At 42.6% G+C, this 13,072-nt stretch overlaps 1 long non-coding RNA gene across 1 annotated transcript in view; it reads left to right on the top strand.

Annotated features, from left to right (window-relative positions):
- LOC109300125 overlaps window positions 1–10,986 on the top strand; it is an 87,410-nt gene extending 76,424 nt beyond the window's left edge. The window contains exon 2 of the long non-coding RNA XR_002098134.1: window positions 10,410–10,986. This is a non-coding gene — a long non-coding RNA (uncharacterized LOC109300125). The remainder of the gene's footprint in view (window positions 1–10,409) is intronic.
- The last annotated feature ends 2,086 nt before the right edge of the window (window positions 10,987–13,072 follow it).

Genomic DNA, 13,072 nt, shown 5'->3' with positions numbered 1-13,072 from the left:
GGAGGTGAAGAATTGGTTAAAGAGGTCCGCTTTCTCCTCTGACGCAACCACCAGATTGCCCAGCGTATCCTGCAGGGGTCCCACATTACCCGGCGCCTTCTTCATCCTCCCAATATATTTGAAAAAGGACTTTTTGTTATCCTTAATCTTGGACGCTAATCCGAGCTCTATGTCCACCTTGGCCTTCCTAACAGCTCGCCTACAGGCCCGAGCAGAGGAGGTATATTCTTCTTTGGAGATTTGGGTCCAGCTCCAGCAGGGGTTGGCAGGGCTGGGGGAGTGTGTGCGGCCCCATGGTCCCCTCCCTCTCTCTCCAGCCCCCCAACCCCTTACTCACCAGCACTGGAGCCCTGATGCTGAAACATATGGCCTGGTGGGCTGCATGTTTCAGCACCAGGGTGAGGGCCAACCATAGAGATGCTCTGGCAGTGTCCCCATGGAGGACCCAGCCTTCAATTGCCTCAGGACCGTGACCTGTGCCTTGTCCCAGACCATGCCCTGCTTCGCTTTTTTAAACTTTGATTTTTTAGGGCCCTGGATAAAAAAGTAGTCATCGTAAGTCTTTTGAGGAAAAAAATGGTTCCATACTAAATATTAGCTATGATCGATAACTGCTTATAAGAAGCTGAAAACATGCAAAGTGCTAGATGTCACAATTACATTTCTACCAAACTCTTTGATTTACCTACCTCTATCTATATTCACCTGTGTCTACTGAAAATGTGTACAGGGACCCAAAAATGTAAATGTGATGAATACCTCTGAGTGACAGTAAAACAGAAATGTGGGACATGTTTATCCTGCAGCAATGATGAGAGTTTTCATGCTTTGCTTGGTGTCTCTTTTTTTTCTTTTCATCTTGGATGGATGATCTCTACTTCTATTGAATAATGATTTCACCCTCCTTTTCAAATTCCTCAGCTGGGAAAGGGAGGTGTTGTATTTAAACTAAATTGAATGTCTTTCCAGAGGCTAGAAAAATTGGGCAATACATAGCCACTAGATATTTCTTGCTACCTGCCATCCACAGATGGCATTTATTAGAATTCTCACGCCACTTGTGCAGCATTCTGTTGTGGCTCATCTGTGTGTGCTTAGGGCTGGCTTCTAGTCAGTCCAATAGGCTTTTATCCCTAAAGTGAATCAATACAGAGACGGTTATTTTCAAAAGGCCCGAGCCATCTGCAGTCTATTTGTGTAGAATGTTATTTCAGCTTTTCTCCCACAGAGCAAATATCACCAGGAGCAAGACCATATCTCTTCATATCTACACAAAGAATAGGACAGTTTAGCACTCTCAGTAAAGATATAAAGATTTCATTGGTTAAAACAGTTTAAGTTTATTTTTAATCTTTTCCGAGAAAACACAAAGCATGGTTTTTGTTTTTGTTTTTGTTTTCTTTTTTTAAAAAAGGACCAGAGTTCCTTGAACATACAAAAGTGCTAGTCTTTCTGGGTTTTATAGTACTCTGACCCTATGGAAGGGATGTCTCTAATATAGGATTTGCTAAAAATAATATAAAAAGCACTTTGTGTATTGAGTTTATTATTGTACATTATAAAGTTGAATTTTCTCTACTCAGGATTATGGATGAATTTGATAAACCCCAGTCAGTGCATGATAGTCAGCTGTCTAACATCTTACCAGGTAAACTGAATGTATAGCAGACAATATTTTGCAGAAACATTTGTTTAAATCTGAAGTTCACTTCTTGAAACTGTTAATGCACTTGAGCTTTACCAGTGGATATACTTGCGGATGGTGGATTTTAAGATGAAATGTTTAACTATTCATCAGAAGCAAATTTTTAACTGGATAGACCACATGGTCTTCATGACTTACAATGTTAGGGTGACAATATTTGGATCTTGGAGCTCTGGATTTGCAGCTGAATAAAAGCTTTTATCTGTGTCTTGGCAAAAGCTGTTGCCCACAAGGCAGAATGGTGTATTAAAATAACCTTGCAAATACTTAGGCAAGTAGTTTCCTAACAATGGGATAGTGTGTAGAATATATGGTGTAAGAAGAACAAGATGCAGCCCACCAGCTGTTGTGAGGAGATGAAGCAGAAGCAAGACCTTGGAGATGGAGTCAGCAAAAAACCAGAAAGAACAAGCAAGTGACTGGGAGAAGCCAGGTTCATGGCCTTACGCATGTGCTCTTAGCAGAGAGGCATGTAAATGGATGAAATGCATAGGCAATCCAATATTAATGAAGTAAAAGGTAAACAGAGGCAGAGCTTGAGATGGAAGGAGAAATGGGTGGAATAGAAGGAGGGACAGAGGTGGAATAAATGTTAATGAGCATAATCCAAGGTGTGTAAAATGTGAAAAGAACTAATGTTCAGTGCTGGTCCCAGGTTTGTTGGTTTTTTGGGACCTGGCCCGAAGCTGTCTCCACTTTGAATAAAGCTGTTGCGAGCAGTGTGTGCTGGTGTTTGCTCCCTGCTTACTCTGGCTAATGAGTAACAGGATCTATGAGCAATTGGATTGCCATCTCCCTAGTCACTGGGAGCCCCATAGAGTTGGGGTTTAACATACAACAGATGAAGATTTAGTCATTTCTAGTAATGAATACAATTAATATTTTAATTGTACAATTTGTAACTTAAAGTGTTCCTTTTTTATTGGTTCCATCATTAAGTCATGGAAAGACCATTACACAAACTGCAAGTATCTACCACAAGATACAGTTCCAATGGACAAATAAAATTTCTCTTTGTAAACTATATAAATCAAACAGTATTATTTGCTGTTACCTGATTGGAGGTCTTGGGGTAATTGCCGTCAGAGCATTCTTGAATTCTGTGGGGCTTCATGGATGTAGAGGTAAGCATGTGTTTGGAGGAATAGGGTTTAAATAAGATACATTAGGATTTAATATAGGAAAAAGGTGAGAAATGGAGCTTGAAACATCATGCAATGACTTCTGCTCTCATGCCTTTTTAACATTTTAACATTTCTGTTTAAGAAATAGCAAAAGGGAGACCTTTTGCAGGTGGAATTTCTACTAAGCCTTTCTGATGCCTTATTCCATGTGTATATCAGTTTGATAATAAAAGCATTCAGAAACCAAAGAAGGAAATAACATTATCTTTATTATTGAATTAAGAATAAAACTTAGTTGCTTACAGTTATCAATTTTTAGGCTAATTCTTGCAATTATTGCTTTATTTGTATTTAATGGACAGTGAAGCTTGGATAAATATTAGTAGGAATTAAGCACACAACTGAAATGTTTGTATTTTATGGGCTGTTGTAATCCATAAGAATTGGCGTGTTCAATTTTCCCCTTAAAGTCCATTTTAATTTTTGGACTAACTGTTCATTTCAGTGCAGGATGTATGGCTTCTTTGAACTGCAAGTAAAATATTGGTCATTAATTGGTGTTGTATTGCTAAAAGACACCTTCCCGCCTACCCCCTCCCCCCCAGCAAAACAATGGGCATCCTCCTGTCCCACTTCCTGTATCATTACAGGAAGTTCTACATTACATCTGCCATCTGACAAATGTCATTTGAGGCTTTTGGATCTGTGGAAGATTGCAGATGACATTTACAGAGCAGTATTGTATTCCAGGAACTTCTTAGTGTTCTTCTATCAAAGGTGACGCACTGAATAACCTGCAGGTTAGAGTTGAGGAGGAGAGACTATTCACTTCGGAGAAATGTTGTACATTGCTGAATGGTCTGAAAAAACAAAACCAAACAAACAAAAAACTATGCCTGAAGAGAAGAGATCCTGGCAGGTGAACATAGAAGTGATCTTTGGAAATCCAGAAAAAGAGGCAGATTAATTTTTTTAAATGAAAAGACAGGATTGCTCTGCAGCTTGGATCCTAAACTTAGTGCAGTGTCTGATTTTTTTTTTTTTCCTTGTAGGCTATGAAGGCTGCTGCTTAACTTGACAGTGGGTCTACTGAATATTTGCAGTTTGAATTTACCTGGTAGCTGACAGTGCAGAAATCTGCACTCACTTTTTTGGGCTTGAGCAAGATAGAATCATAGATCATATTCAGACCCTTCATACATCAGATTCTATCTTGCTCAAGCCCAATGAAGATGCAACCTAGCAGAGAGAACTTGGCTCAGTGGGTTTAATTTGATGAAAGGCTCTGGCAATTACTGTCACTTTTGGAACAAAACTTATATATGCTACATTAGAAGTATCAGGTCAAGCCCTGTTTTGTGGACACATGGAGCCATCTGGGAAACTTCTGCATTCCTTCTCGTGAAAACTATGTACCTGAGGAGAAGACTCTGCTATGAAATCAGATTGACAAATTCTGCTTTCATTTCCCCTGATGCAGGAGTTGTTAGAGTTGTTTTTAATTTATGCTAAGCACAACAGCAGAACTTGTGCATAAGTGTTTAATACCTTCAGGAAAAAAGAATAGAGGACACATGTATGTAACAGAAGGAAATGCTATTTGCATCCTTCCAACTCTGACTGAATAGTCTTATTCTCATTCTTAAGGAAAGAATTATATGTAAGAAATAGCAGTAGCTAAACAGTACAACCCTTTCAATTCAATAGCATGGCTTTTTCACAAATTGCAGTTAAACAAAAATCCATATTCATTTTTTTTCTTTAGTTTGCTGTAGCAGTACTGGGGCTGTTTTATATTGTATTTTACTTCAGAATCCAGGGTCATCTTTCCCCAACAGAACTGCTTTGGAAAATTGCCAGCTGCCAGCAACATGTCTATTTTTGGTTAAACTATAGGCAACCTCATTGACAAAAAGGTCTGTCAAAGGTAAAATTCTCCATCGTAATCTAACTATCGGCTGCATGGTCAGGGTACAAGTTCAAGAGACTCGTATTCCTTTGGGTTGTGAATATTAATAACAAGGGCTGTGGGACAGAGCTATACAGCTACCTAGTGTGTTCACAGGTGGTGGATAGTGAAATAACCTTCAGGGAAAGTTAGCTGTGAAATAAGCAGGGGAAACTGATGAATAAGCAGCCACAGACCAAGCAGCAGCAGCACCACCAGGATGTGGTGAGGACCGTAGATGGCAATGTTTTTCCCTCCTTATGAGCAACATCTATCCTTTGACGATGCTGAGCCCTAGTGAGTACAGGTTGCCACTATAAGGAGTCTGCCCAGCCCCAACCCATGGGTCTATAAGCTTTCAATGGTAGAGAAGGCAAGAAGTGTTAGAATATCAGTGACTGCCAAGATGAAGGCTGCCATGAAACAAGATCCCCCCCAGTTGTCTTGGTCTCTTTGCCACTGGAACAAGGTCCCATTCTGTCAAAAGCCATGTGGAAGCTGATGTGCAGCAGTTTCTCCATGATGAAGTAATGCACAGGCATCTTTCATGAAAACAGGTTTTTCCAGCACATTTCTCAAGCCCTTTGGGCTAGGGACAGAAATTACACATAAACCAGTTTAAGTGATCAGAAACCAGTTTCAGTCTCTAACAGGACAGACGTTCAGTGCACATGAAACTGAAAATGGCTGAAGCTGGTTTGTTTAAACTTATTACGGATTCTGGCTAAATGCCATACACCTGAAGATGACATAACACACACATGACAATAGTATAAATAAGTTCAAACAAAGTAAAGGAACTACAAATATTATACAAAAGATAGAGCCCACCAACATAAAAACATTATTAATATAAATATAGTAGACACTGGTTTAAGATACTACATTCAACTATCTTTATCACACGTAACTGATTTAGGTCAAACTCATTAACAGAACTTCTGTCCCAGACCCCTTCCTGGTTAAAGTTAACTCACTGTCCCCCAGCATCCCAGGATGCTTTTCAGTCCTAGGCTGGGCTGAGCTGTCTGCTTCAGTGGAGCAGGGTTGCTCCCACCCTTCTCTTCCTTAGCTGTAGCACTGTGACTGCTCCAGCTGGCTGAGAAGCTGGTGTGGGTGGGGGTGGGAAACCCTGCCCCAGACTGCAGGTAGGGTCTGCCTGGCTCTCCCCCCTGCTCCCCACCCCCCCCACCACTCAAGTGTCAGGGGCAGGGGACATGGCCAGATGCCAGTAGCCTGAGGTGTAGGGGGTGTTAATCCCCACTCTCCCACCAACACAGGACCCTAGTCAAGGTCTGCCTGGCAGGGGTGCAGCAGTCCTGGCAGGTTTCCCCACCCCCACTCACTGCTTGAGCAGTATGAGCAGGGGATGTGGCCAGTTGCTGATATGCTGAAGTGAAAGGGGTTTATTCACCCCTTTCCCACTAGCACAGGACTCCAGCTGGGATCTGTGTCCATGCCAGTGGAAGAGGGTGTAGCAGAATACCATCTTTGTCTCTCCCCAAACTCTGCTATCTGACAATTTGGTTACCATGGTCACTACAGAGGGCAGTCATCTCTGGACCCATCTGCTTGAGGTAACCCTGAGTTGTAACCTGAGCTGGATACATGGCTCTGGATGATACTCATGAGTAAGCTACTTGAGATCTAACTAGATATCTAGCTTGTAGTAACTCAGATGCGTGATCAAAGGCCACCATGCCACTGTTTGCTCTAAGGTATTTCTCTGATATTGCTCTACCTTGTACTCTATTCCAAACCTACTCCTTGTAACCAATAAAGTTTTCCTTTGTACCTAGCATGGGAGACTTAGATTATGCTTTGGGGTCCCCTTGGTTTAGCTGACTAAGGGAGACCACTATTTGTGCTTCAGACTGAGGGAAGCACCCCAAGTTCTTGCAGTGGGTCAAGTACCCCTAAGGACTACTAGGCCTGTATTCCCCATAGGGCACAGGTCCAAGATCATTCCAGACTCTGGGTGGTGGTAGCATTACCCTCAGGCTTGGAGGTGTGCTCCAGGAAGGGGGTCAGCTGGACGTGAGGCACCCCCAGGGAGGCACTGGGAGCCTGGAAGGTGGTTGGGCACAGTGAGGTGGGTGGTTCAATGCAGGAGCGCCCTCTACTGGCCTGCCACAGAGGGGAGGGAGGGGGAATTAAACACCTCCCTTCACCTCAGGCTACTGGTGTCTGGCCATGTCCCCTGCTCCTGGTGCTTAAGCAGTGAGCAGGGGTGGGGTGGTGGGGAAGCCTGCTGTGCCCCTGCTAGGCAGACCCTGGCTGGGGTCCCAAGCTAGTTGGAGAGGGGAGGGAGGGGGGATTAAACACCCCCTCTTCTGCTTCCCTCCTTTCACCTTAGCATGCTAGCCAGGGCCTGGGGTCTGGCCATGCTCCCTGCTGCTTGAGAGGAGAGTGGGGAAAGGCCTGGTAGGGGCTGCTTCCCCCTTCTCCCTCCAGGCACACTCTGGTTGGGGGCCATGCAGGCCAGGGTGTTGTGCTATAATTGCTTTTTATTATTTTGACAATCCAGCTATTAAAATGAATTGTTAACCCTATTAGGATTTATCATCTGTAATGTTTCAGTTCTTGATATGCGTGATAGACCTTTTAGTCTCATGATTTTATAGCTTAAATTTAGTAATATATAGATATAATGCTTATGCAAGGTCTGTAGTATGTCTGGTATGGATGCTTAAGGAATTCTGTGAATTCCAACAGCCAAAGAATGGAAAAACAGTTCTACGAAGAAGCTACAAAAATAATTCTATGAAAGACGTTTGCAAAATAACTCTAAGACTTTCAAAGGCTGAAGCGGGCAGAAACCAGTGCAAAAAGAAATCACCCTACCAATCGCAACCTGCCAACAGGACAGAGGGGATGATCTTCACGTCTGACTCAGTGGAATCCATAGACTTGTATAAAGAACTATCATTATAAAAATGGGTGAGAACAACAAAGCTTTGGGTCTGTTCACCTGCAAAGAGGAGTTTTGGGCATGTTTGAAGAGACCTGACTCCATCCCTCGTGGTTAGTCTGGCTGGCTATCAAACTAACCCAAGCGACTTAAGACTTGGTAACACCTTAACCTTTGCAGGACTGTCTGTGTGTTTGTTTCTTTTGCAAGAATGAATGAAATAAATGGGTATGTATGTATGAGCAAATGAAGCATATAACTTTGCTTTCTTTCTTTCTTTTCATGTCTTATGTTTTAATGTACACAGTGTTGTGCCTTATCCCCATAAGTATTATCCTGCTTGTCTTTCTGTAAATCCTGTATGCTTAGGCACACAGAATTAAATTGATAATAAGGTTGTTGGTTTAAACCCCTACACAGTCATCCTCAGTGGCCTGCCAGGGCCTAGCTATGCCCCGTCCCCCAAGCTTGGCTTCCCTCCAACCTTCTAGCCACTGCTGAAGAGAAGGGAAGGTGTGCTCTAGTGCCCCCCCAGATATTCACTTGCTTCTTGGTTCTATCTATGCAGGCTAGAGTAACCTTCAAAGAATGAATTGATTCAGGCTTGGGCTTTTTGAATGTCTGATTTAGTGTAGGTGACCAGCTAATGGTGACAGGAGCAGGATTGTGAGTTCTGGAAGCTCCTAGTCATGAACTGGCATGAAAGCAGCAGTTACAAGAAGATTATCTAGCACTTGGATGAGACAGGAGTGTGACTCAGCAGCTGTAATACTTTTGAACCTCATGACAGCAACAGGAGACAGAAAAGCAGAAGTGGCAGAAACAGCTTGTGGTGGACCAAATCAAGAACTCAGTGCCATCTACCCCACACAAACACAGGTCTGCACTGCTATAGAGTCTGTTGATCCTGGCTGGGCCTCATCAGCCATCTTTGGACACACAGATAAGACGGTCATGGAAGACAATCATCCTTGATTGTGAGGGATTGCCGAAGGTTCCATTGATATCACTGATTGGGAACTGATTCACAATTGTGTGGAGGGCTGTGGCTCCAAGAGTCCTTCACACAAAAGGGTTGGAATGAGCACCCAGCACAGCATGCCTTGCAGTGGGTAAGGAGTGGGGTGGGAGTGCTTTGGGAAATCCCACTGGGTGGGTCACTTGTGGCTTAGAGCATTTTCACTTTTCTGCTTTCCCTTCTCTTCTAAATATGAGTCCAATACACTTCAGTTGCAATTGATCAAAATCTGCAATGTTCTTGCCTGATTTGAACGGGGTGGAGGTATGCTTAGACGCATGCTTTTTTGGTTTTCAGAGGTTGGGAGGGTGCAGGGGTGCAGGATGAGGGGCTGTGGTCAAGTAGGAACTAAAGACTCTGTTAGTTGCTCAAAAGAGGTTTTGTTGAACAAGTGTGCTCATTGATGGAACAGTGCCAACAGAAGAAAAAAAGGGTGGGGGGCAGTAGAGTTCTGGCTGCATACCAGAGCAGCTAGTTATAGGAGAGGTGGGTATAGGAGTGATAACAGTGTGGAGGACTGAACTAGGGGCTTATCAGAAATGTCACAGAATGGTTGGTATCCACATATAACACTGAATTGGTTCACACTGAACCGGGACAAAACAGTACTTGATTTTCCAGGTACACTTCTGATCTGTTCTAGGTGGCTTGAAACCAGATAAACAGCCATATCTGTGTGTGTGTCTTGGATTTAAACTGCGTTTACACTGGTTTAAGATTACACTTGTCCATGCTGTTTGAGACTGTTTCATTACTGGAGACAGTCAGTGACATGCCACATTGTGCAACCTTATGAAACAGAACTTTGACCAGTCCTAGATTTTGTCAGCATTTTCCAAAAGAAAGCCCTGAGTCTGCCTTTAGATTTGCTTAGGCAACCCCCCTGTCCATTTTACAGTCCTATAGCACTCTTCAGGGCTCTTGGTGGGCAGAAGAATCCATAAAGTGACTGCTTTAAACTGATGCTGATGTAAACCTAGGAAGCAGTGTACTACATTTTGGGTTATTTCCAGGTGAAGGCCTGGTAATGTTTAATAGAAGCATGTGCCCCTGCTTAGCATAAAAAATGTGCTACATAAGAGCAGAAACTGAAGACAAAATAACACAGTGGTATCTCACATTGATTTATTAAGCAGAAATTCCTATGGATAGTAATACTTTACAACATAGATGGGATAAACCTCATAGGTGGGGAAAAAAGAAAAAAAATGCTGTAAACTGTTCTTTTGAGGCTCAGCATCAGGGCACAATCAAATACTTATTCCTCTTACTACTGACCCAAGTCAAACACCACGGAGCTGTGTAGAATCTCTGCTGGAAAATTAATCTTCCCTCCCACAACCCCACCTCAACCCGGTTTAGGAGCAGGGCAATGATAGGATACTGGCAGCAGGACAGTTAGTCAAGGGGAAGAGTTTTGCTGCAGAACAAAGAGAATTGGTGGTAGATCATCTGGTTGATTCTGAACCAACTGGCACTGGAGCAAGGGCAGGTTGCATATTACTGGCGAATGTATGAATATAAGATTTATAGATGTCTTTTCCTGGAATCACCCCTGGTATTGACTGAGGACCTCCTCTGATTAGCTAAACTTTTCCAAGGGTCCAGGGGCAGAAAGGACAGGCTAAGGCATAATCTGGGATTTGCAAACCTCTTGACCAGTCCAGTGCACCTGTACAAACATACATTTATTATTGTAACAGGGAGGCAAGCTCTGATCTGTTGCAGGGGACGTTCCGTGGAAGACTTACTGGTAGCCAGAGATGCGGAGCATCGGTGTGATACATTAGTAGCCTGAGTCCTGAAGCTGGAGCGTCCCACACCTGAAAAGAGACTTTGATTAAAAACTGGAAAAGGAACTAGAGTGAAGCAGCTAAAATACTGCTGGCAGCAAGCCTTTACCCCTGGAAGGGGACAGGATGAGAGTGAGCAACTGAGTGAAGTTGTAGTAACCTGTGTGGAGGCATGGGATCTTGTCAGCAGCAGCTAGAGAGCTAATGATTGATTTCCCTGAGAAGCAGAGGCAACTTGCCCAACAAAAAAAGGGGGAGAGTCCTCTGGCAGCCTTGGGAAGATGTAGATTCAGCGAACTGTCACTTGAACTTAAAAGGGGGAAAATGAGGATAAACAAATTGTTTAGGTGAACTAGGTTGATACTAGTTCATTAATTGTAAAAGACAATGAAGTATTGAGAGTGACAGACAGACTAGGATTCCTTTGCATGTGACCACATTGAGCACCTTCCTTAAAAAATCATGAGGAAATAGTGACTTGGCTATATGATCTGTAGTCTTCTTTTTTGTTTTAATTATTTACATATATTCTCCCATCAGGGCATGGTAGGCAAGTTGACAGACAAAGATTGCAGTCAGATTTCAGTATTAGAGAGAGAGAAAGACCTTAAGACAGGGGTTGCCTACTGGGGGTATATGGACCAGAAGGCCTGAGGGGATACATGCAGGCGGGCGGGGACAGAGCACCACCATGCACCATCCCACACTGCCACGCAGGTGCCACCCACCTAACTGGACTCAGGGCGGGGGTGGGGAAGCTTGCATGCGAAGGCTTCCTCTGCTTTGCATTTGGCTGCGCACTACCCTCTACCCCTCCCCTGCTCTGCATCTGGCCATGCGCCACCTCCCCCATCTGCCCCTACCTTAAGACATCAGATTTACCTATAATTCAATTATTATTATCATTCCTTAATATACTAAGCTTTCATTTGTAAAACTACCAACATACTTTCATTTAATTCAGTAGGGCAATATAAATGAATGAGCTGTTCACCCCCATTAAAGCTTGAAACCACAAATTTATTTAAGCAGGTGATGGTCATTGTATTTTTTTCATATTCTGAATGACATATCTTCCAGTATGTGTCATTTATGAAAATTAAAGGGACAGAAGTAAAAATAGCTCCCCAAAAACACAGCGTAATAATACAGAAGATTACATGTGGTTCATAGCACGGTGCTGACATTGCAAAGAATAGATATGTATCTTTGGTACCTCAGCCTATACTCACACGAGTGAGTTTGTACAGTGTCAACAGGATGCTGCTGCACAATGACAGAACAAGATGAAGCTCTGAGCTGTCACAGTCCAGAATTCTTCTTTGTCTAGAGAAGAGTTCCAGTATTTTATTTTTTCTGTATAAATATATGGCTTTGGTCATCCTTCTCCATTTGACAACCTGGAGATGGGAGTAAGCCACATGGCAGAAAAGACTAAGACCAGCTTCACATCAGAAATCAGATAATACTGGAGAGGGACAAATCCAAGATAATTATGGTCATACCTCCTTTTTTTATAGTTTGTGATCACAGGACAGTGGAAGTTCAGATCATGTATATTTAATCTCCAGTCTGTGGTTTCAACTAGTATTAGGATGGAGAGCTGTCCAAAATACATATATCTGGGGGAAGGGTGTGGGGTGTGTTGCAAATAATTACGTGCTGAGAAAAACACTTGCAATAGTCTGAATAGCAAATAGTCTCATTATATTATCTTATTACTAGTGCTGGAAAACTAGGGGTTTTATTTTTTATATCCTGATGTGGCCCACATCACTGCCTAGGAAGGACCATTATCACCATAATTTACAGATGGGGAACTGTAAATAGAGAGATTAAAGAGTTGATCCAGTGTACATTAAATTCAAGAGGTCATTTCATTGACCTCAGTGGGCACTGGATTAAGACCAAGGACTTACTCAGCATCACACAGCTTGTCTGTGACAAATTCAGTAATTAAACCATGACCTCCTGAATCACACTATAGACTTAACTGCAAAACCTCCTTCCATCCTCACTGCCTGCTCATTTTATAAATAGTGCTTATGCTGGGAAAGTTTTACTAATATTTTTACCTCTCGCCTTTCCATCTTTCATCTTTGAACAGTCACTGCATTGCTGGTAAGTTTGTTTTTTGGATTGAAATATTTTGCATCTGTGATTATTGCAAATATCTTTCAAATGTACTTAATAGGACTTTTGATAGGCCTGGCTGAAGTTTTTTTCATTAAACTGTCTTTTTCTACTTAAATGTTTTTAGCTGCATAAAGTTCTTTCTGCAAGAAGTGTCTAACTGAAAACCAAAATATTTCAACTTAGGTGCCCCAACAGTTCATTGTTGGAAATACAGGTCGTTTTCCTCATGTCCCTATTTTTCTTTATGAAAAAGATTCCGTAACATAGCTTCAGAGCTCATGATTCAGTATGGCTGATGGTGTCCCATGATGTACTGCCTACCTGTATAAAGAAGGGAGACCAGAATGCATTAGGGAAAAGGCCGCAAAAGGGAAAGGCAGCTTACGAAAAAGAGTGGGAGCCTGTAGCAGGTTGGGGTCTCAGGTGGCCATGACGCA

The sequence above is a fragment of the Gavialis gangeticus genome, unplaced genomic scaffold (genome assembly GCF_001723915.1).
Source record: "Gavialis gangeticus isolate Ggan-Ray unplaced genomic scaffold, GavGan_comp1, whole genome shotgun sequence".
NCBI lineage: Eukaryota > Metazoa > Chordata > Crocodylia > Gavialidae > Gavialis > Gavialis gangeticus.
The sequence above is the reverse complement of the archived record's forward strand: the minus strand, read 5'-3'. Positions and strand labels throughout refer to the sequence as shown.